Source organism: Tasmannia lanceolata, unplaced genomic scaffold (genome assembly GCF_043159265.1).
Source record: "Tasmannia lanceolata isolate RefF3 unplaced genomic scaffold, GAP_Taslan_0.1 ptg000003l, whole genome shotgun sequence".
NCBI classification, from domain to species: Eukaryota; Viridiplantae; Streptophyta; class Magnoliopsida; order Canellales; family Winteraceae; genus Tasmannia; species Tasmannia lanceolata.
Genome location: NW_027518680.1, coordinates 53,176,502 through 53,201,740, shown reverse-complemented (window position 1 = coordinate 53,201,740; position 25,239 = coordinate 53,176,502). Strand labels below are relative to the sequence as shown.

The following is a 25,239-nucleotide window of genomic DNA, read 5'->3' as shown; positions in this document are numbered from 1 at the left end:
ACATATAAGCTTTTAATGTATCTCACAACCAGCAAAAAAAAATCCACAAGACCATGAAACGCCCGAAAAGCAAGATGCGATCTGTGTAACTGAATAATAACTAAAATATTCATTGGAATTAATGAACACATCAAAGACTTCAAAACCACATACAGAACAACAACATTTCATTTACTAAGCAGAACAACAGGCTATGGACCTAATCATACAGTACAAAGTAGGACCACATACCATTTTGTTTTTCTGGACCCTGAGCCAAGAGTGTGGTGGTCATTAGACGACCCTTCCGACTTTGGAGGCACATTATACACATTCTTGAGTAAGTCCTGGATCTTACAAAGCATCAGCATCTGGGAAGGGTCGGTCCCACCACTGCTCTGCGAGGCACGTGAGCTCTCCTGACTTTATCTTCTCAAACAAATATTGCTTCTCTGCCTCGGCCTCATTTAACCGGAGCTTTAGGTACCTACTAGCATATTCCTCCTCCGCCTTCTCCGACTTGGCGAGGGTAATCCTTTGAAGCCTCTCGGCCTCTCGTCTTGCCTCGCTGGCCTTGAGTTGGAACATGTCGGCCTCTGCCTGCTTAAGCCTGACAATGCTCTCCAACTCGTCGATTTGTTGCTTCTTTCGCTGCCTTTCCATTTGTATCTCTGCTACCTCCTTCGTCTTGTCCTCTAGCTCCCGATCACAGGCCTCGAGTGCTAGACGGGTTTTCTTGAACATACGCATCTTTTCCTCTGCCACCATCTCCATCTTTCTCACAGCCTCCTGAACCACCTCCGCAATTCGGTTGAATGCCTCCTGGGGAGCTATCAACTGCCCACCTTCGTCCGTTTCAGGGTTCTTCGCAAGGTCAATTTCGAGCTCTGCATGATGGAGGGGAAGGGGACGGAATAAAAAAGGAACAAATGAAAAGAATGTCTTACACTTGATAGTTGATAAATTTCACATTATAAACAAATAAAATAAACGAGAAAGAACTGGAGTAGAAGTTATATGAGGAAGATAGGGCCCAAACGATCCAAACAAAATTCAAGTGGGGGCTAGTCCAATTCAGACTGAAGTGGGAATATGGGCGTGAAACACAATCAAAATTCTTTTCGAAGCATCAAGAATTAATAAAAAGATTTTTTTTGTACTTGATAGTTGAGAAATTTTCCATCAACGAAAAAAAATGAGAGAACAGCAAGAATAGAATTTTATGAGGAAGTGAGGGCCCAAACAAACTGAACAGAATTTAAGGTGAGTAGTCCAATTGATACTGAAGTTGGAATACACCCATGCAAACACAATCAAAATTCTTTTCCGAACACCAGGAATTACCATAACAGGACAAAGCAACCCAATACACACGGAAGATTTTGAACAAGCAGAAGTTCTGCTGAGCTAGTTATTCACAAGAAGAGAATATACTAAATCTATGCAAAAGGGGCTGTTACAATTAAAAGGTTCATTTGCCCTTCAAGTATTCATACACTATGGCATATATACCTCGTTGTATTTGTAATTGAATAGAATGGTATATATCTCATTGTAATGTCTTGTTTCAAACTTAAATGAATAGAATCGAATTCTCGCTATCATGTTTCTCCTCTCCCTTCTCTTCACTTTATATTCCATCATTTAAATATGTATATTGTATCGAATGTTTTCATAGGGGGTCTTCAAGTGACACCCAAAATACCCCAAGACACACAGTAGACACGAAAGGCTTGTAAACTATGTTGCATCAGTACAGGTACGAGTGTCGAAATCTTGACACTGGTATCGCAGACACTTTGAATTTATTTCTGACATACGTGTCGTGCCATGTCTGAAATGACATGTGTGTCCACACATGTCGACGCTCCTTTGGACACACTTAAATGTACTGCTAGAAGTGTGTGGACATATTTTTGTATCGTGTAAAGTGTGACATTCTATTTTATTATACAATATTATGTTTACCTCTTTTATTATTAACTCTTCTTTTATTATAAACTCTTCTTTTAGCTTTTCTTTAACTAATATTTGTTGTTATATCCCCTCCCCTAACCCTAAAACCCTAAACAAACTCTTATTCCAAAGCTATATTCATTGTATCAGATTGGTCTCCCTTTCTCGTTGCATATTGGAGACGGAAGAGAACTAGATTAAATTGATGACGGCGTAGTTATTTGAGTATCTCATGTTAGTTTTATATTATAGTTGATTAAATCTAAGATTTATTAGTTTGTTAAATGAATACCATATTTATATTGTTACAAATTATGATAGTAATCAGTAATTTTATATGTATGTACGTGTCACCATTTCTAGCTTAGATGTTGCCATGTCAGACAACTCGTATCCGTGTCGAAACTCGACACATGAATCTGTATCCAAAAATTATGATTATATATACTTTTTATTTTAGCCGTGTCCCCGTTTCTAAATTTTGGGGTTTGCCGTGTCCGACGCTCCATGTCCGAGTCAACACACGAAAAAAAAAGGCAGGAATGCCTAGGAATAAAATCATGTACCAACTATCCACCGGAAGTTCATGAAGCATGTAAAAAAACTCTTGAGGATTGAAAATTCAAAAACAAAAAATAGAAAAATGCACTTATTGTGGATACTAGTAGTCATGGGCGCCTAGCTACATTCCACAAGTAGCGAAAGTGTGGTGATTCGTGACCATCATCGGGTTCTAAACTTTTTTCCTCTTGAGTGTCGTTATCACCGTGAGCATGGAGTGTCGTTATCATTTAGGAAGTTATATGAGAAGAGGGTGTCAATATCAACACGCGACACCCGTGTCCGTGTCCACAAATCATAGGATTCGGCAAACCTCCAAAAGGAAGATTTGTGGATTAAAAAAAAAAGCAAGAACGCCTAGGAATAAAAAAAAAAAGCAGGAACGCCTAGGAATAAAATCTTGTACCAATTGTCCACAGGAAGTTCATGAAGCATGTAAAGAACTCTTGAGGATTGAAAATTCAAAAGCAAAAAATAGAAAAACACACTTATTGTGGATACTAGTAGTCATGGGCGCCTAACTACTTTCCACAAGTAGCGAAAGTGTGGTGATTCGTGACCATCATTGGGTTCTAAATTTTTTTCTCTTCAGTGTCATTATCATTGTGAGCATGGAGTGTCATTATCATTTAGGAAGTTACATGAGAAGAGGGTGTCAATATCAACTAGGGGCTAAATGTTATACATGTCGGTAACTTCATGTCACCTAAATGAGTAGAGGCCCACTTTAAATTTTCGTGGGGATAAAATATAGGTTTATGTTAAATAAGTTATGTTAGTAGTCCTTTTATTCGAATGGTAGCTAATTTCATTAAAGAACCGTGAAGGTCAAGTACAGAAAAATAGAGGCTATACAACAATGGAAAGAACTAGAAGGAAAAACCAACGTGGCAAAAAATCAAAAAGCTCCAAATCATCCTTCACCACCCCGTCCCTGGCGAGCCCATCAGCCACCGCATCGGTGGAACGTCGCACATGCTTAAAGGTAATAGATGAAGACCGCACCCAATCTTGAATCTCGTCGGAGAATCTAGAAATCTTCAGGGATGAGGATGAATTCCTTTGAGCCAGCGAATCACATTCAAGAAATCCCCTTCAACCACTACTTCATGCTATTTTTATCGAGCAATTTTAAGCCTTGATGAACTGCCCTTACCTCTGCTTCATTGGCACCCGCTACACCAACTGGACCTGCAAAAGCCCAAATCACCTCCCCATCTTCATCTCTTAGCGGGACCACGATTCCCCAAGCTAGAACCTCAAAATTTAATTTCAAAAATCCCGGATCAGAAGGTTCTCACTCATGTACAACCTTCATCTGCATCTCCGTACTACGACACACCTCCCGCCATCCAAACCACAACTCCTAGGCAGACACAAATCTAAAGCTAGGAAGGGTTTTTACCCAAGAGATAACCAAAGCAACCACTTTGAAATATAGGAAATGAGATCCCTTTGAAGAACCTTTGAATACTCTAGCATTATGCTCTTTCCATAATATACCCATATGGTAGCTAGGAAAAATACATCCCAAAAAAATCTTCCCTTTTTCCTTCCAAGGAACCATACGACAGCTAAGAAAACACCTTCAAGAGTGGCAGGAAACACCCAAGAAATGCCAAATCTAGACAGGATTTTGCTCCAAACCTCCCTCGTGAGTTTACAATGAATAAAAGGATGGTTAACAGATTCTCTAGACTCAATGCATAACTCCCGCTTCCTCAAGAAGTTTACAATTTGAATTCTATCCAATAGCGCCCCTTACCCAAAAGTACACCCTGGGCGGAGACTGGATTGTCCAAACTCTAGCTGCATTGGAAGATTCAGGACCAGAAACAAGATGATCGTAGTATGATTTAACAGTGAAATCCCCATAAGCGTTCCATATCCAAATCCTTTTGTCCTCCCCAGACTGCTTAATGTAACCCTCTTTAAGCATCTCAAAAAGGAGGAATCTCTATTGAAGAAATTTTTTCTAAAAGCTGGCCTCCATACCATGCTATTACCACTCCTCTCTAAATAATCTTTCACTACAGCCTCCTTTAATACAGCCATAGCAAACAAGTCCGGAAAAAGATTTTTTAGAGGAACATGGCAGCACCACTTATCAAACCAAAATCTAAGTCTATCCCCTGAATAGACTGAATCTGATTCCTTCTTGAAAAAAGTGCCGGAATCATACTATATCTCTCCATATCATTATCCCTTGATGAGAAAAATGATCTGCAGATTCCCAGTGACCCCGATAAACTCCATATTTACTTCCAATTACTTTCGCCCAAAGATGATTTCCTTCATTTCCAAACCTCCATAGCCATTTCCCCAACAAAGCAATATTCACTTCCTTTATCTTCCTGATGCCTAAATCACCCCCTTTTCTAGAATTGCAAACTACTTCCCACTTAACTAGAGGGATTCTTTTCTTCTCATCAAATCCTCCCCATAGAAATCTTCTCTGACCAAGTCCTAGTACTAAGGGTTCTTTGACCAAGTCCTAAATTAGAAACAAGGTTCAGATAAGTGATGCCATGTGGCATGTTTCTATCGGAATTTTTTGTTTTATTGCAATAGGCTTAAGGCGTCCTACTTTACATTCCTTAAGATTCTTGTAGGGGTGCTTTGTCTAAAAATGAATTAGCATTTGACCTTTCAAGATACTTGAACGAATATTTGATATTGAGCCCTCAACATATGTGTGATATTGTGATGCTTATCGTTAAAGGAGTGAAAATATGTTAGCTCTCTTCACATTCTTCTCCTTGCTCTCTTCTAAGTTTTCTTGTTGCTAACCCTAATGCTGTGTTCTCTTACTTTCTTTCACACCGGGTTTCCATGGAAACCCACCTTTTTTTCCGCAGAAACTAAAAACTAATGTATTTTCTTAGTTTCCTCGGAAACGTTTTAATCAAACATGAAAAATACCTTAAATGACGTGTAAAATTGGCTTCCTAGACTTTTCTCCTCATATCTTTCCGACATCAACCATCGGAAAGCCAACTTTTCTCTTCCATTTCAGCGAGAAGGCGACGCTGGTTCTCTCTTTGTCGGCGTCTCCAACTTGATCGTCGTCTCCACCTCCAACCCCCATTGCAAACGAGATACACTGGTTCTCTCTCTCTCCCTGTTTCATTTTTATCTCTCTTTTTTTTTCTATTTCTGGAAACTTGTTGGAGTTCAAATGAGGGTATATGTGGAGATCGATTGGTAGTGGCTGATCCTTTGCATATTTTCTATTTCGAACAAAGTCAAGAGAAACCCAGGTTTTCATTTTTATTTAAAAAAAAACACAATATTTCGGGTTTCAAAAACCCGAAATAGGGTTTCATTTGTCTCTCATTGTATGAATCATTGTATATGAATCAAAATAAGATTGCTGGAAATTTGAATCTTAGGATTAGATTTTTTATTTTTTATTTTTTATTTTGTTTTTACATATTTAGGGGTGTTTTGAGGGTTTTGATTGTTGGGTTGTTTTGGGGATTGAATAGTTGGGTTTTTTTTATCGGTTGGAATTATGAGTTTTGGAATGAAAACTTGGGTTTTGTTATTGTTGGGTTTTTTATTGTGTCACAGATTTTTTGTTTTTTTACAGGTTTTGATTCGGGGTTTTGATTGTTGGGTTGGGGTTATGGGTTTTGGAATGAAAACTTTGGAAAAGTTACATTTTTATTTCTTTTTTTCTTGATAAAGACTGTATAATGTCTAAAACACATCTCTTTACGAGCTTGTAGTTTATCTTGTTTGTGCCTGCCATCTATAAAGTTCACATTTGTTAGGCAATTAGTCCTTGGGTAGTTTGGAATTATATTTGAGCAATTCACATGATGTTGTTAGATGGACAATGATAGGAGACATAGAACCGAGGATGGTCGCCCAACGAAGCGGGCAACGAAGCGGGCAAAGTTGACTGTGAGTGCTGTTGAGACAATAACGAGTGCATCAACCACTCCACTCGTATTCTTTCAACAGTATTACGACGATTACCTAAGAAGAGCTCCATACGAAAGCAACTACTTCACAGCATGTTGTGACGGACATTGCAAGCACTTGCTTAGGATGAACGTCAAGTGCTTCGAACGATTTGTTTAACTGCTTAGAAGCACTTGTGAACTTCAAGACACAATCCATTGCAACGTTGACGAGCAGGTGGCAATGTTATCACATATTGTATCTCACAATGAACGAAACCGATCTATTAGAGCCTTCACAAAACGATCAGGCGCCACGGTTTCTTGTTATTTCAACCAAGGTTTTAGATTTCGACCGAAATCAGAAATTTCGATCCGAAATTTCTTGTTTTCGGTGGAGACAGAAATCGAAATCCGTAATATCCGAAACGGAACTTTATTTCAAGCAAAATTTTGGTCGAAATTTCGTTCCGAAATTTAAGGGATATCACCGAAAAAATCTGGATTTAATTGATTATTTAATATTTTCTCGAAATTTCAGCCAAAATTGCCAAAATTTCAGTAATTCCGGTTGAAATTTCGTACGAGATAAAATATTAATTAATTTGATTTCGTTGGATTTCGTCTGAAATTTCGAAACTTAAGCCAAAATTTCGGTTTCGATGAGGACCAAAATGCATTCCGAAACCGAAATTTGAAACCATGATTTCAACAAGGTCTTGAGAACTATTCTTAGCATGAAATCCGTGTTTATAAAACCTCCGACGAGTGAGATACCAGAAGACATTCGCACTAATTCGAGATTCTCGCCTTATTTCAAGGTAACCTCACAAACCTATATATGTCACGTCAAACACATTTTTTCAAGCTACCAACTTATATATTTTTACCCTTCTATTCTAGGATTGCATAGGTGCAATAGATGGAACCCATATTCCTGCTAAAGTTCCAGCCGAATATAAACCTAGGTTTATTAATCATAAAGGTTAGCCTTCTCAAAATGTGTTGGCCGTTTGTGACTTCGATTTAAAGTTCACTTAAGTAAGCTTTGGCTGGTTGGGAAGGATCGACATCCGGCCCAAGGATATTAGGAAAAGCAACATCATGACCTAATGGGCTTCCATGCCTTCCAAGTAGAGGGCTGCAACAGGGTTAGGTTGGGTTTTCCAAAACCCTAGCCCAACCCTAGATCCCATTATCTCGGCCCTGACCCTGAGTCAGGGCCGAAAAACCTCGACTTATTGCCCGCCCTATAGGGCTCAGTGCGGCCCTGGCCCACCCTAATTGGCCCTGATTGGGCCGGGCCGGGCCGGGCTGGCCTTGATTGACCCTAGTGCAAATATCAGTTAAGAGTGCAAAAAATAAAGCAACCACATCATATAGAACAAAATGAACAATAAACAGAAAAAGGGAACAAAATAAGACTGAATTCTACAACATGACGAGCAGCAGAGACAATTAATAATAATAATCCAAAGAAACACCAATCCAAGATAATAGAAAACATTAGCAAAAGAAACATGCACAGATGGTTCAATTCTATCATAGAAAACTTAGGGTCGGGCCGGGTCGGGCTGACCAGAGATATTAACCCTGAACCCGACCCAACCCAGAGTCGGGGCCTAAAAAATGAACCCTGACCCGCCTTCAGGGTTGGAAAATCCAGCCCAGACCCTGTTCGGGGTCACGGCAGGCCAGGGCTGACAGGGCCAAACTTGCATCCCTACTTCCAGGTATGATATTTTGCTTAGGCTTCTAATGTAGGTTATAAATAGACTGACAATACTGAGACAATACTTTCTTTTGTTATAGGGAAGTTTTATCTCGCAGATGCTAGCTATCCTTCGTCATTTTTTAATACCATACCGAGACATAAAGTATCATTTAAATGAAATCAGCGGTCAAAGACCTCATACGCTAGAGGAACTCTTCAATCACAGATATTCATCGCTCCGGGATGTAATTGAATATGCATTCGGCGTCCTCAAGAAGCGCTTCAGAATTTTAAAAGAGGAACCAATGTACCCATATGAGAAACAGATTGATATTGTCCTAGCTTGTTGTTGCGTCCACAGTCACATTCGGAGGGAGATGCCGGATGATGAGATCATAGATGACGTTGATCGAGAGTTAGAAGTAGAAGTCCCGCCTAAAGAAGAAGAGCTCGCCCCAATGACAACACTTAGTAGTGATGAAGAAGCAAGGGAAGGGATTAGGATTATAACTGAATTGACCAAGAATATGTGGAATGACTTCCGTGTTAAGTTTATGTTCTAGGTGTATAGTTTTTTTTAGATGTTTATGTCATTTTTTTGTCATGTTTCTGGCATGTTTTTGTATGTTCTTAGTACTTTGATGGTATGTATGTACTTCGTATTTTGATAGTATGTACTTTGATGGCATGGTATGTTTATGGCATTTTTTCTGTTTTTATGTTTTTTTAATGGTATGTATGGCTTGGTTTTAAATGACAATGAACTCGTATTGTATGGTCTCATATTATGTATGTCATGATTTTTAATGTATGGTCTCATATTGTGTATGGCATGTACTACGCACCCTTTAATTGTATCTCATGAGTTTCAATTTATATAGGATGGCTACAAGTCACGTGGGAAAAAACTATTTATGGAATGACGAGATGGATAAGGTGTTGGTGGATGCCTTATTGGATCAAATAGCAGAAGGGAACAAGATTCCCAATGACTTTAAAGATGTGGCATAAATGGCGGCAAGCAATGCAATGAATAGACGCTATGGGAAAGATATGACTAAAGAGCATAAAAAAACAAATTGAAGAGACTGAAAAATAAATATGTGGCCATGAACACTATAATCAACACAAGCGGGTTTGGGTGGGGTAACGAGAAGAAGAAAATTGAAGTGACCAAAAAGGTCTATGACACTTAGATTGTTGTAAGTGACCGAAGAGGTCTTTCTTTCACTTATTAGCTTATTTCCTTTTAATTACTCTATCTCGCAATCTCAACTCAACTCAACTCAACAAAGCCTTTGTCCCAAACTAGTTGTGGTTGGCTAAATGAATCCTTTAGAAAAAATTCATGAAGAAGGTAAAAGGAATCTACCCGACTCTAATCCCGGTTCTAGTTGGGTTCTTCTAGGTGGATCATTTTCTTCCATTCTATCTTATCCAAGGTTATGTTCTCTGTTATGTTCCTAGCTATCATGTCTTTCCTCACTGTTTCTACCCAAGTTATTTTCGGTCTACCCCTACCTCTTTTTACTCCCTCAATTTGGCACGAGTCGCCTCTTCTCACCGGAGCATCCAAAGGCCTCTGTTGGATATGTCCAAACCATCTTAAGCGGTGCTCTCTCATCTTCTCCTCAATTGGTGCCACCCCCACTATTTTACGAATGTCTTCATTTTTAATTATATCTAACCTTGTGTGACCGCACATCCATCTAAGCATTCGCATCTCCGCTACACTCATCTTATGCACATGCTGCTTCTTGGTGGCCCAACATTCCGAGCCGTACAGCATGGATGGCCTCACAGCTGTCTTCTAAAACTTTCCCTTCAACTTGGTAGGGATTTTACGGTCGCACAGAACTCCTGAGGCAAGCTTCCACTTCAACCATCCTGCTCTTATTCTATGGTTCTAAGGTTAACATCTTCTTCAATCTCTCCTTCCTTATGTAGAATTGAACCAAGATAGCGAAAGATAACCCTCTTAGGTACCTCCTGTCAGTCATATTTACTACGTCCTCATCCCGCCTCCTTACATTACTAAAGTTGCATTCCATATATTTTGTCTTAGTCCTACTCGGTCTAAAACATTTAGATTTCAAAGTAGTTCTCCATAACTCTAATTTAGCATTTACTCCTGCTTTGGTTTCGTCAATTAATACTATTGCTATTGCATATGCAAATAACATACACCACGGCACCTCATCCTGGATACCCTTCGTAAGCTCATCCATAACTAGCGTAAAAAGATAAGGGCTTAGAGCTGATCCTTGGTGCAGTCCTATTGTAATAGGAAACTCACTACACGTGCCATCCGTGGTTCTAACACTATTTACTGCTCCATCGTACATATCCTTAATCACATCAACATATTTAGTAGGCACTTTTTTCCTTTCAAGGACCCACCACATAACACTCCTAGGAACCCTATCATACGTTTTCTCCAAATCAATGAAAACCATATGAAGGTCCTTTTTATTTTCTCTAAATCTCTCCATTAACCGCCTAATCAAGAAGATACCTTCCATAGTCGATCGTCCGGGCATGAAGCCAAACTGATTCTCTGACACCTTAGTCTCTTTTCTTAGTCTATGCTCAATTACCCTCTCCCAAAGCTTCACGATGTGACTCATTAGTTTAATTCCCTGGTAATTGGTGCAACTCTGAATATCCCCTTCATTCTTATAAATAGGTACTAATGTACTCTTCCTCCACTCATTAGGCATGTTCTTAATCTTCAAAATATTGTTAAATAATCTAGTTAACCAAACCAAACCCACATCACCCAAGCATCTCCAAGTCTCAATAGGAATATCGTCAGGCCCCTAACCTTACCTAATTTCATATTTTTCATAGCTACAAATATTTTTTGTCTATCTCGCGAAATTTACAAATATTTTTTGTCTATTGTTGTAGGCTCACCCCCAACCATAAGAAATTACTTTCAGAAAAACACGTGCTTTTCGATGATTTCTGCCATGTTTTTGGCAGACTATGCCACGGGTGGGTATAGTAGGGATGACCAAGCCCTAGTCAGGAGGTGCAGAGTTCGCTTCGCTTCCACATATAGATGAGTTGGGATTGACGATACCCCTCAATCTGAAACAGTTCCAGATTCTCCTATGTTGCGTGAGAGCAGCAGGGGAGTTGGGCCAAGAGCATCATCTCCAGTTAAGGATTCTGCACCAAATAGTGAAGGTCGGAGGGGTACAAAAACACAAGCAGCTGCATACATGAATCTAATGGAAGGCTTTACTACGACTTAAGAAGCACGGGTACGGGGCGGGGGAATGACACGACACGGGTACGTGGGTACGTGATTTTCCAAAAAACACCAAGTGCGGGTACACCGAATATAATATATTTTAATATTTTATTATATATTTATAAAAATTTTAAAAAAAACAATTGGTGAATAGGTTGGGGAGAGAGGTCGAGAGACAGGAGGGAGATTTGGGGGGAAAAAAGCAGAGAAGCAGGATTCCTACCTGGAGTTGGGGATTCGCGAATCCCCGAATCGCGAATCCGAACCGTGATTCGATTCGAATCCCCGATTCCCAATTTATGAAAACCCCGATTCCCACTTTATAGGAACCCCGATTCCCAGGCGATTCCCTGCGAATCCCCAGCGAATCTCAACTCCCAAGCGACTCTCAGCGATTCCCCGGCGAATCCCCGAGGATTCCCCGACGAATCCCCGTCGAATCTCCGTCGACTCTCTGGCAAACCCACGATTCCCGCTTTCGAATCCCGAATCGAATCCCGCTTTCGATTCCCACCTTGGCAACCTTGGAAAAAAGACCCAATGGTCTTTTTAATTGTTTTTAAACCACTGCCCCCATATTTTAAAAACACACCCCCCGTTTTTTGTTTAAAAAAAATGGTTTAAAACGTGTTGGGTGCGCTTGGGGGTGCGCACCCGACATGCACCCGACCCACTTTTTTTTTCTTTTTTGAAAAAATAAAAGGGGTACGCACCCGACACGGGTGCGTGGGGCTCGGGAGAATACCGGTGCTTCCTAGACTACGACTATGGAGAAGGTGGCAAATGCAATTTTTTGGGTTAGAGGGATTTGACGAGGATGTACTGGAGATGTCTTATGCGTACCTCAACCTTAACCCTACAGAGATTCGGGCTTTTATGTACACTGTGGAAAGGAGGACGCACTTCATTTGGAGGAAGCTGGAAAGCCTTTCATTCTAAGGACACACTTCATAGTGTGGACATGAAGACAGCTCGTCCTCATTTCTCTTTTTTTGTTGGACATGAGGATTTACCTTTTTATTGATACTTGGCATGGATGTTGATTGATGTGGATGTGGTTGTACGGTTATTTTTTTGGTGGACATGTGGATTTCTTTTTGTTTGGTGCTTGTTATGGATTATCATTATTTTGGTTGGACATGTGGAATTCTGTATTTTGGTACTTGACATGGACGTAGTTTGGTACGTAGACATATGTATGGACTTGTTTGAAATTAGATTGTTTCTCATAAATCTGATTGTTTTTCTCTTCTTTATCTAGGTTACTTGCATTTCATGTTATATTTGTATTGTTAATGATGGCTCCTTTGTAGGTAAATGGCGAAAGGGAAGTTCTATGTTGTTTTCAGGGGACGTCGGGTTGAAATATTCAACACAAGGAAAAAATCTCAAGTTCAAGTTAATGGTTATAGTGGTGCTATCCATCTTTCATTTTCCAATAGGGAGGAGGCAAAGGAAGAATTTATGAAATTTATGCAACATAACGCGGAAGCCGCCCGTAAAGCTCCTCTCTTGACTGTGCCTACGCCTCCTTAGGTTGTACCTACACATCTCTATGTGCACCTACCACACCCCATGTTGCACCTACACTAGGATCTTTATTATGTTTCATTGCCATTGTTATTTTTCTTCTTTCGTTTGTGGTAGTTTTCTTATTTTGATTGGTACATTGCAAACCATATGTTGGACCCACTTTGGATACATTTGTGGTGTAGGTTCTATGTGGGCCTCATTTTACATATTAGTACTCTCACAGTTTATGTTTAACATGATGTTTAACAGGTTTCTGTTGAGTTTTTGTGCAATTGAACACATCTTAGTTTCTGTTAGTTTATGCTAGCTTTTTGTCAGGTTTTCTCACAACGAAACGCTCATCTGACAGATTTTCTGTCAGGTTTCTTTTCCTTTCCTTTCCATTTTGCCACACCAAATTACTTCCCTTTCCTTTCCAGACGAGTGAACGGACTCTAAACTATCGACCGGCATAACCCTTGATCTGTTCTCCAACTACAAAGTCCCTTTAATCCATCGATCACCTTATCTTTCATCACCTACAGCCCATCAACTGACTAATTTTAGATTAGTTCCCCGATGACACCCCTTTTCTCCTACCATTCCTTTTTTGAGCCATCATCACATCTAATCACTAACCTACTAAGCTCCTTTAAACCTTAGATTTGTCCAGCAATCATTTCAGATCCAGCTTACCATTTTGGGTAGGTAAGCTGGGAATGAACATCCGACCTCAGGGTTGAAGAACAGTCTTTACCATTGCGCAAGACATGTTCGTAAACTTAATTAACAGCAGCCTCTAAAGTCTAAACCTAACCCAGCATCAAAACTATGAACCTGGAGACAATTTTCTTAGATTGTTCAACCTGAAGCCACCAACCCTAAACTATCGACCAACCAAACCCTTGACCCTTTTTTCCAACTAATCCATTGATCACCATCCCTTATCGTCCCTTACCTTTCATCACCTACAGCTCAAACTGATTAGCCGACTAGTTTTTAGATCATTTCCCCAATGACACCCCTTTTCTCCTATGATTTGTGGACACAGACACGGAGTGTCGAACCCGGCAATCCCCAAAAAATGTAGAACCAGGGAGATAGCTAGAAATGGGACACCGCAACATGAGATCCACATATCAGTGGTCCTTTAAAAAAATTTGGAAAAAATACAGATACACCCCCTCAACTTTCTGGCATTTTCAACGATAACCCTGACTTTTCAAAGTCATCAACGACGCCCCTTGACTTTTCACCTTCCATGAAATAGACCCCCTGATTTTTCACCCTACAGTTCAAAATTTATAAAAGACACCCCTGACAATTTTTTCGTTCCCGTCACCCTGTCACATAAAAAGGATTATTGAAAACTAAGAAATTGTCAGGGGTCTACTTCATGGACCGGAAACGAAGAAATTGTTAGGGCTGTCTTTGATGAATTTTAAACTGTAGGGAGAAAAGCCAGGGGGTCTACTTCATGGACGGTGAAAAGTCAAGGGGCGTCGTTGAAGACTTCGAAAAGTCAGGGTTATCGTTGACAATGTCAGAAATTGAGGGGGTGTATCTATATTTTTCCCAAAAAATTAATATTTATTTTCTATGGGCAATGATAAATCCGCACCCTTGTAGGATAGTTCGCACCCCTTTAACATGAATTGACGTTAAAAAGCGTTAAAGTTTGCCAAATACCCTCCAAAAGCTTAAGTTGTTGGAGGAAGGCAATACTTATCTTTTATACTTTAACAGTAAAAAGGTTAGGTGGCTTACAATATAAAAAACTAAAATTGGCATACAAGCTACAATAAAAAAGATAAAAACACTTTATATGTCATGTCAAATCTACTATTTGCATTTCCAACATCTTAAATTATTGTATATTAGTGTAATTGGGAAGGAAAATAGGTAAAAAAAAAGTTGATGTTCACCGTAAAGGTGGAAAAGACATTTTTGTATAGGTTTGTACCAAAGATGGAAAGAAATGAAATTCAAAAATTGTCGTGTCTAAACCAGTGTTTAAAAACTCGTCGACTCGGCTCAGAACTCGCCCGAGTCGACCCGGAATAGCGGCAGCCACATTTTGGACTCACAGACTCAGCGAGTCTGAGCTGAGTCGAGCCGAGTCTGGCCGGAATTGAACACATATCAAGCTTTTTTCCCATATTTAAGGATTAAAAAAGAGAAAAAGCAAGATTTGTTCAACTACCAAATACCTATAAACTTGGTTCCCCTTCATCACCATAGAAAACTCGAACGCCTTTGGTTGCTCGCACAAAGCCCTTCCACAGCTGGATGCATCGCAGAAAATCCGTCGGACAGGAAAAACCTATTCTCATTTACCCAAAAGTAACTAAGTGTTGGGGATGGAAGATAATATATTTGCCCTTCTTTTACTTGGGACAACACCCAGTAGTCTAAAAGTAGTGTAAAAGAGTAGTCAAATATATACAAGGGCAGTCCCACGTAAAAACAAGGAGTGAAGATACCACTTTCCTGTTTCCTTCCTCTATACGCTATTTATGCCTCAATAAATGTGCTCCCTGTCTTCCTCTGTAAGCCTCAGTAGAGTAGGAAGAATAGGGTGAGGCACAGTTGGCATGTTTTGTCACATCCATTATCCCATCCTATCTCTTACCTGTTATTTTTAACACCCATTAAATATTAAATAATGGGAAGTGTGTATTCACCCCCTTTTCTTTCCTGAGCCAGCCACCTTTAGAGTATTTATGACTATCCTTTTACACTACAAGGGGGTGGCCCGGAGAAGGAAAAGGAGAGAATATATAATTTCCCTAAATTTTTTATTAAATGTTTATTATTTTTGGCTTATGATATTGACAGCACAAGCTCACACATAGTATTTTGTGGTTCAATGTCCACCATTTCCAATATATATTTTTCACCGTCTATGTTCATTGATAAAAGTAGGAAAGTGATATATTCGCCTCATTTTCTTCCTTGGGACAGCCCCCTCTAGTGCATTTATGACTACTCTTTTACACTACAAGGTGGTGGCCCCGGGAAGAAAAGTGGGCAAATATATCATTTCCCTAAAAATATGATTCATATCACAAATGATTTAGTTTCTATTATTTTTATATTATTTCTATACTTTTTGTATCTTTTTATAAAAATTAAGACTCATCTAACTTGGCCACGTAAACTGAGTTCTTGGCCGCGTCCGCGCCGAGTTGACAAGGATTTTCTTCATCCGCGTTCCGCGTTGCATCCGCATTTTTAAACACTGGTCTAAACATGTGTCCGCACGTGTCGACATCTCTGTTCGTGTCGAAGTCCGGATTATTCACTGACACTGATTCCATCAATGAACGATTCACTATCAAGCCTCATAATGGTGGGCCATCCATGGTACATGTGCTCCTATGCTTCAAAGCATAGCATTGAAGCTTCTTATGCAACCTTCATCTTCATCTCGTGCCGAGAGGAATTGGAGCGCTTACGCTTTTGTGCATTCCCTCAAGATGAACAAAATAACTCCACAACGAGCTCAAGAGTTGGTTTTTGTTCATATCAATCTTCGCCTTCTATCAAGACGATCTCCACAATATAATTAAGGAGAGACAAAGATGTGGGACATTGGTGGAGATGTAAGTTATAAATTCCGTTTCGTTCGCTGTTTCGTTTTGGCTACCGGAACAGAACGTTTCGGTGTTTCGTCCGTTTCGTTCGGCGTTTCGTTGGAAGCTTTTCGTTTCGCTAAGACGAGAGAATTTTTTTAATAGTTAAAAATATGAAAAAAAAATCCAAAAAAAATCATAAATCGTGAGAAAAATAGAAGAAATAATTAATTGAATAAAATATGTAGAAGATCCAACATTTACTTAAAGGAAAATCACTATCATGTGAAATGCCTGTGTTGACCAGCATGTTGACCAGTGTGTTGACCAGTGCCTGACTAAATGAAAAAAACTTAGAGACCAAATTATGAGATGTTTTTACCGGACTTTTGGGATTTAATAATATTTGGACATGACAGATTTTATGAATTTTTTAAATTAGAAAAATACCCCATCATTTGGAAGTTAAGATTTTGACCCGACCCATTTTTCGCATTTTGTACTAGAACTGGAAAGTTGACTTTTTATCCTTTTAGATTTGGGTCTTGAAACTATTTTTAATAGATCCAAATGGTAGGTATTCCCTTATTTACATGTAAATCTTAAGTAAAGACATTTACTTAAATGACTTTACATGTAAATAGAACTAGGAAGCAGAAACAAGGAGTGCAAATAGAACCAGGAAGCAGAAACAGGGAGAAGAAACAAAAAACAGGATTTGGGGAATTCCAGACCAAAAAAAAAGCACATTCCGCCTTTTTCGTCTGGAATTCAAGCCGAACGACCGGAATGGACAGGAATTTCGACCGAAACGGCATATATGGCCGTTTTGTTCCGGATTCCGCCCCGGAACCAGAATTCCGATCCATTCCGGCCGAAACGGAACGGAATTTATAACTATGGTGTAGATACATTTGATTCATTTGAGGATGTTGGGGTACTTGAAGTTGCTAGTCTTTCCTTCGATGAGCAGGAGTTGGAGTCCATTATTTTTACCGACGATGCAGAAGACGATATTGGAGATGAGGCGATAGATTTCTTTTCTAATGAAGAATGATGTATTTGGTATTTTGGTGCTTCATGTTATGATAAAATATGGAACATTGGAACTTAATCACTTATGAAATGAAGAGTAATATTAGAATTTTCCATTTTGATGATGTTATTGTTATTTGATTGCTCTCCTATTATTTTTTTAAAAATTAATTTTTATAAATATATAAAAAATATTAAAATATATTATTATATTCAGCGTACCCGAACGTACCCTCACCCGGGTTTTTTGGAAAATCGCGTACCCGAGTACCTGTGTCGTACCCGCACCCCGTACACGTGCTTCATAGGTTACAGACCTATGGCCTCTTCTAAAACCTACCTTCTTTGGGTAGGTGAGCAGGGATTGAACCTCCGACCTCAGGGTTGAAGAACAGTCTTTACGATTGAGCAAGATCTGTTTATAAACTTAAATAACACCAGTCTCTAAAGTCTAAACCTAACCTAGCATCAAAACTGTGAACATGCAGTCCATTTTCTCAGTCAATTTTCTTCAATTGTTCAACCTGCGCACCTCCCCCCCCCCCCCCCCCCCGCACAGTGCAACCCTTCTAAACCCTTACAACCACAAATCCCTTTTGTCCCCTCCCAAAAACTTTTCCTATCGATGGTCATAAGTTCCATTCTTCAAAACCCCTTAACAATCCACATTTAAGATTTGCAACAGTTCCCTCCTTACAGACGACCCACCACCTATCTCTTGACACCTACGAACTATCTAATTCTCGACACCAGTAAACACACTTTAACACCTATCAGCATACACTTGACACCTATCAACAACTTATGATTCTTAGACATGTCACATTTTCATCCTAGACACGTGTCGACACGGACACAGATGTCGACACACATTTAGACACGACAATTTTTTAATTTCATTTCTTCCATCTTTGGTACACCAACCCAAACACAAGTGCCTTTTCCACCTTTATAGTAAATATCAAAGTTTTTTTAACCCATATCCCTCCCAGTTACACAAAGACATAATAATTTAAAATGTTGGAAATGCAAAGAGTAGATTTGACATGACAGGGTATCTGAAACATAAAGTGTTATTATATTTTTTTATTGTAACTTGCAAGCCAATTTTAGTTTTTTATATTGTAAGCAACCTGACCTTTTTTACTTTTTGTATTTTATTTACCGGCAATACACAGTTTGAGTTTCCTCCCCAAATACACAAATATATAGTAATTTAAGATGTTGGAAATGCAAACAGTAGATTTCACATGACAGGGTATCTGAAACATAAAATATTTTTATCTCTTTTTATTATGACTTGCAAGCCAATTTTAGTTTTTTATATTGTTTTTTTAACGGTAAAATAATTTCATTAAAAGAGACTGAGAAGGCAAAGAAAGAGATACAAGAAAAATAGGCTACAAAGTGAGATAAATAATTGTAACTTGCAAGCCAATTTTAGTTTTTTATATTGTAAGCCACATGGACTTTTTTCCTTTTTGTATTTTATTTACTGGCAATACACTATTTGAGATTCTGAAACAACCAATTACTCCAGAAGCTTAAGTTCTTGGAGAAAGGCGTTATTTATCTTGTATACTTTAACACTCCCCCACACGTGTGGGCCACTTGGCAAACAAGTGGCACATGTGGTCCCACTTTGGGCTGACCATCGCATGTGGATTTTTGCTATCCACGAGGTTTGAACTCGAAACCTTAGGCTCTGATACCATGTGAAACAACCAGTTACTCCAGAAGATTAAGCTTTTGGAGAAAGGCGTAATTTATCTTTTATACTTTAACAGAGATGACAGTGAGATGTTTGAGATAATAGTAAAACATTGCAAGATTTTAGTTTTTTATATTATAAGCTATGGTACCATTTTTTTTATTTTTTATATATTATTTACTGTTAATACACAGTTTGAGATGACAAGGTCAAGGAATCTGAGACATGTTAACAACACATGTATGAATATATGTATTTATATACATATATGCACATGTTTATATCTACATATTTATATGTATACACACATACATATGTATATGTGTATTCCTTTGGAAACCAAAATATACTAAATTTAACCCAGGGAGTTCAGTTGCAAGAACAAAAAGACTCTCATCGAAATTTGAGCACGAATAACTGTGATCCAGACCGTCAAACTTGGATAACAGTTATTCACACTTTTCATCCGGAGGTTTCATCATAGATGATCTATGAGCGTTCAGCGATCGTAGCTATCCAAGGAATAACCTTGGACTAGCAGTTATTAAAAGAGCTAATTAGCCTAAATTGAATTTTGCTATATTAATAGAAAATAGATAATAATTTTTTTAAAGGACCACTGATTTGTGGATCTCATATGTCGCGGTGTCCCATTTCTAGCCGTGTCCCCATTTCTAAATTTTTGGGGATTGTCGTGTCCAACACTCTGTGTCGACACGCTACACCCGTGTCCGTGTCTAAAAGTCATATCCTATTTCTCAAGCAAACAGTACACTTCCATATTAATAGTCCACTCACAATAACCAATCTTACACTACAGTCTAACCTACAACCAGTTTATCTCAAATCTATTAAATCCTGCCACCCATACTAAAGCTGTCACAACAGTCTCTATTTTCCTATTTCTAAGATTCCATAAGCCTGCTCCTTTTACTCTCATCCATTCCCATAGCCTAGTTAACTAAGTCTGAACTCAAGGCCTAAAGATATCCCTTTTTCTTAGCTGTCTTATATCAATTGGTTAGAGAGCTAAAATAACTAGTGTCTTCCCTTTTCATCCTGCATTAATTTGGTATCAAATCCTGGGTTTAAATAGCTATTCCAAGTAGTGGGATCTTTAAGGGAGAATTCACTGATGATGATAATGAGCCCTCGGATTTGTGGATACTACGTTCGTTTGCATAATGAGGTGCATGCTAACCGCACCGACAGAGGAAGCTAAGGAAGATTGGCTACCCCCTCCATCTCCCACAAATTAGTCAGGTGAGGAAATAAGTTCTGCAAGTTTATTGTAGATGGAGACAATAGAATGAATGTCATTTCTAAAACTACAGTTAACCTATAGCAACCAATGACACAGCCGCATCCACAACCCTACAAAATTGCGTGGGTACGGAGAATGGTGTGTTGGGGTTAGGGTTTGCAATAAAATTTTGCTATGAGATTTTTGAGGTGTCAGTTGTCGTAACATTTATGGCATTATTTGTCTGACTTCTTCCAAACAGAATAAAAACAAGATATAAGATAACTTGAGAAGGCAAATCTCATTCTTGATATTGTTCTATATTCCAGTATTAGTATCAGTTAGTTAATTCAACATATTACTATATTAGAAGGTTGTACACCATATTGGTACTGCACTTGTCACGTACGGTATCAAATCATTAATATATACATGTTCTAAGCTGTTGAAAGAAAAAATAAAAAAATAAACACTAGAGTGAGTTGAATGAGCTTTTGGACACCTTGGACTCAGGCCCTCAAATCGATTTTCAATCACAATTTAGTGAGACTAAATAATTTTAAACACTGGAAAAAAAAAAGGAATAGACCTTTTTATCAGTATTCTTAATAAATAATTGTCTTTTGTATGACAAATAGAAATAAAAGGGAAACTGACATACTTCAAAGTAAAAGAACAAATTTTAGAATAGCCAATAATGGAACATGGATACTCCAATGCTTGTGCTACTCACATAATGGCATTGACTTCATATTGCATGCTAGGAGGAGAACGATACATTGTGGTTTATATTTTTTGAGCAAGGAAAGCATAGTTGAAATCACATTCGTAAGGGCAGAAAAGACCGATATCATATTCCTAATTTTAGTACTCTTTTGTAGCAATAATCCAGTGCCCAAATTCAGATGTCATTGTATTGATCAACCATATATTGACACCATAGCAAGTATCAGTAACATCTAAACTAGATAAGATATACGCATTTCAAAACACTTAATAACTAGCTCAGGTTAACACAAACACATTACCACCATCTGACTGCTGAAATAAGGTATGGTGAATTTCAAATACAAAGTAAAGAGAGGTTGATTTCAAAAAGTTCATGTTAGCCAAGTTCTTCCAAATGATAATGAAGTATAACAGGAACCTGGGTCAAGCATATCAACCCTCAGCTGATGAAAAATACAACGAAACACACATTCGTTTAATTATGGAAGAACACATCGGGAAAGTGGATCAAGAAAGAGAGAAGTGACTCAATTTGGCACCATCCTAAGGTAAAATGATATTCATTCAACATATCTTACAGAAAAGAAGCAACCAAAGGTTTTGGTTTTAGAATTACTTTATGTAAGTTTATTCAGAATAATATCTGGCCTGTAGTATTATACCAATATTTTAAAATTTCGGCCGAAATGGTTGAGATTTACACCAAAATTTTGGTTTCGGTTTCAAACCTTGATTTCAAGTAATAGGCATAATGATTATGTGCACAGTACCTTGGAAGAACAGCAACATCACGTTGCATGCTGTAGACTCCGCAACTCCATCCTTCATCTTTTCCATGAGATCCTCACATTTCCAATGCAATTTTCTTCCTCTAGGTTCCTCACTTCCATGAAATATCCTACTAACAAAGTCAAGTTCCCTCATCAAGGCCTCCCGGTCCCAACCTGGTGCGCAGTGTTGGAACACATCTTTAACCCACCCCAACAACTCTGAAGTTCTATTGCAAGCTTGGCACCTGAAAAGCATTTCAGCAGGGCCCACTCCGCTCTTTGAACATGGGCCCATTCCGATTTGTCCAACACGAATTGCACAATCTGTGTGAGTCCAATGAGAACACAAATCGCACCCGATCCAACGGCACGTGTTCACCTCAAAATCAAATTTATTACAAATTACACACATGCAAAGGTTACAGAAGCCATTTCTATTAGTGCATATATTGCAGCTACAATCATCGGCAGGAATAGGGTTTTGGCATGCTATGTTTCTGCACCTATTGTATGCAAAAACCTCAATGAGGCAAGTCTGAGAGAGACTGATATTCGGGTGTAGAAATGCTTGAATTCCAGTGTTTATTGCAACAAGAATTTCGAGCTGTACTCGATGAGCTCTAATTAAAGTCTTAGCAGACAAATCAGTCCTACTCTGAACAAGTTTCTGCAAAATTAAAAACTCGTCTCTATTCTGAGAGCCACCTGTCCCTTCGAGAATTACCCGAAGCTTGCTTTTAAGCTCTTCTAGAAGCTCTTCCGGATACGCATGCATTCGCTCGGAGATTATTTCGACTCTTTCTCTAGCTACATCCCGGAGAGATATCTTATCTGAGCTAGAAACCTGACGAATAACCGACTGCTCAGGGAAGTCACCTTCTCCTTCTTTCTCTTTCTCCACTTTCTTTGCCATGAGAGCTTCAGAAATGGGCCAGATTTCATGAGAGCTAGCACTCTCTGTTGGGGACTCACGAACTTGCTCAAAATTTGAACCTGGCTCCTGATTATCAGGGGACTCACACACATCTGAGGAAACTAAGGATAAAGAAGTCTGTAGTCCAGCGGGTCTTGGTTGCTGACGTGGAGGTAGCATTTTTGGAGATGGTTGCTGGTGGAAGTTTGCACCAGAAGAGGTCCCCATGAGAAATAAGTACACCCTAAATCCTGCACAGAGAAGAAGAAGCTACTTCACTAGATGCTCATACTCTTGAATAAGATCAAACACGAACAACTAAGGTTTTCCAGCCTATATTCTCCATCAGAAAAACATACAGATGAGTTCACAAAAAGTCAACAAAACAATGAGTCATCCCAAGTCAAATATGGCATAGAATCTTGGAAGAGAAAAGAGCATTAGTTCATGAAGCAAATCACATAGCAGAGTGGGAGGAAATGCAAAATTCTTCATCGGAATATGAACCACGACATAATATAAATCTCCACTCCACAAAACAACACTAAACTCCACAATTCCATAGAAGGGAAACCCTGCAAAACCTAAATTTCCAAACAAGGAACAGCTTTGAAATCTAGAGTTTCATTGCACGATTGAAATTACAGCAAATACTTGAAACAGCACTGGGAAACACAACTATAACATATTACACTATTCATTCCAACACCCAAAAAAAAAACCATAACCAAATAATAAATGACTTAAAACTACGAATCCATCCAAAAAAACCCTAAATTTCCAAGATGGGGGAACAAGTATTCTGTCTAGAACTTCAGTGCATCACTGAAAGCATCACAATGACTAGAAGTAACTAAGGAATGTGAAAGAACAAAGTCCATGCTCCATTAAAACACCAATACAAACAAACCCATGATTCAATGGAAACCAACCTCAGAAAACTAACTCAACTCAACTCAACTCAACAAAGCATTTGTCCCAAACTAGTTGGGGTCAGCGAAACAAAACCCTAGAAAATCTAATTTTCATGGACAACCTTACCGTTATGTTGCAACCAAACCATAGGAAATCCAAATTTTCACATAAACAACTACTCAACCCATAGAAAATAAACAACATTGGGATCAAATCCCGGCAACGGAAAATTTACCCTTTTACCATTGAACACAAAAAAAAATATAATAACCCAATAGTCAATGCAAGCTCTAGAAGAATTCCCTTAAATTTTCAAGAGATAGAATCATACTATTTGATAGCAAACAAAACCTTAAACACAACTTCTCCAGCCATTAGAACTCACTTAGTTCACCATGATTACGCAAACTAAATTCCACAAAAACCTATGGCTCAAAACCAAATCTTAAGAAAACTTATAATTCCACAAAAACAAAAACAAAAAAAAGGCTCAATAATTCCCAAAAAACAACGATTTAACAGCAACCAAACCCTATAACACCAAAATCTCCACAAACACACACAAAAGAAAAAAGAAAAATCGATCCATCAACCTAACCAGACTAAGTAAACCCCAGAAAACCCTCCTAAAACCTAAGCAAAACCCTAGAAAAACAGAAAACATATGATTCATCAGAAACCAAACCCTAGAAATTCACACAAGAACAGTTGAGAATCTCTTACCAGTCGAATGAGAATTACAGGGAAAAAAAAATCCCTCTTTGGAAAGGAGATTCCAAGAAAGAAGCCCTAAATCGAATCCAACTGTAGAGTAAAGAGAGGGGAAAGGGAGAATTTTTTAATCAGACAAGAGAGAGGTTAGAAAAAAAAAAAACTCAGTCCAACCAAGACAAAGACTAGAAAAAGGAAAAGGCTAGTAAATTCGCACCCACTAGAGGATAATTCGCATCACTTGACTGTGAATTGGCGTCAAAAAGCGTCAAAGAAGAGGATAATCTGGCAGACTTTAACGGTTTTTGACGTAAATTGACGTGATAGGGTTGCGAATTATCCTCTAGGGGTGCGAATTTATCCGTGCCAAAAAGGAGAGAAAAGAAAAGAACTAGAATTTCAACTCCCCCGTTACAGTCTGATTGACCGACTGAATCGGTTGTTGACGGGGTTGACCGGTCAGACTTTACTGTATCTTTTCTTACCGTGTGATGATGTGGCAGTTCCCATCTCGGACTACATTTGGGGTTACTGTAGCATCACCGGCAATTCCTGGCCTTGGTTGACGATTGTTTATTAATGTGCGTTTTCCGCGTTCCCATGAGATTATAAGTGATGGGGCCCACTCAGATAGCGTCAGGAATGATCTTGACCGTTCCTCAGTTGGACCCACCGTGGATATACATTGGATATAGGACCAGTTACCAATGGGGGACAAACATTAGGCAGAATTATCAACTGGACCCAG

The 25,239-nt window shown here is 38.8% G+C and overlaps 1 pseudogene across 1 annotated transcript; it reads right to left on the bottom strand.

Moving 5' to 3' along the window:
• Window positions 1-60: 60 nt before the first annotated feature.
• LOC143855828 (OBERON-like protein) lies at window positions 61-24,634 on the bottom strand (annotated as a pseudogene). Its single transcript, XR_013238084.1, has 3 exons — window positions 24,504-24,634; window positions 21,953-23,116; window positions 61-866 (listed from the first exon to the last, which is right to left on the bottom strand). The product of XR_013238084.1 is annotated as an OBERON-like protein (transcript).
• Window positions 24,635-25,239: the final 605 nt, after the last annotated feature.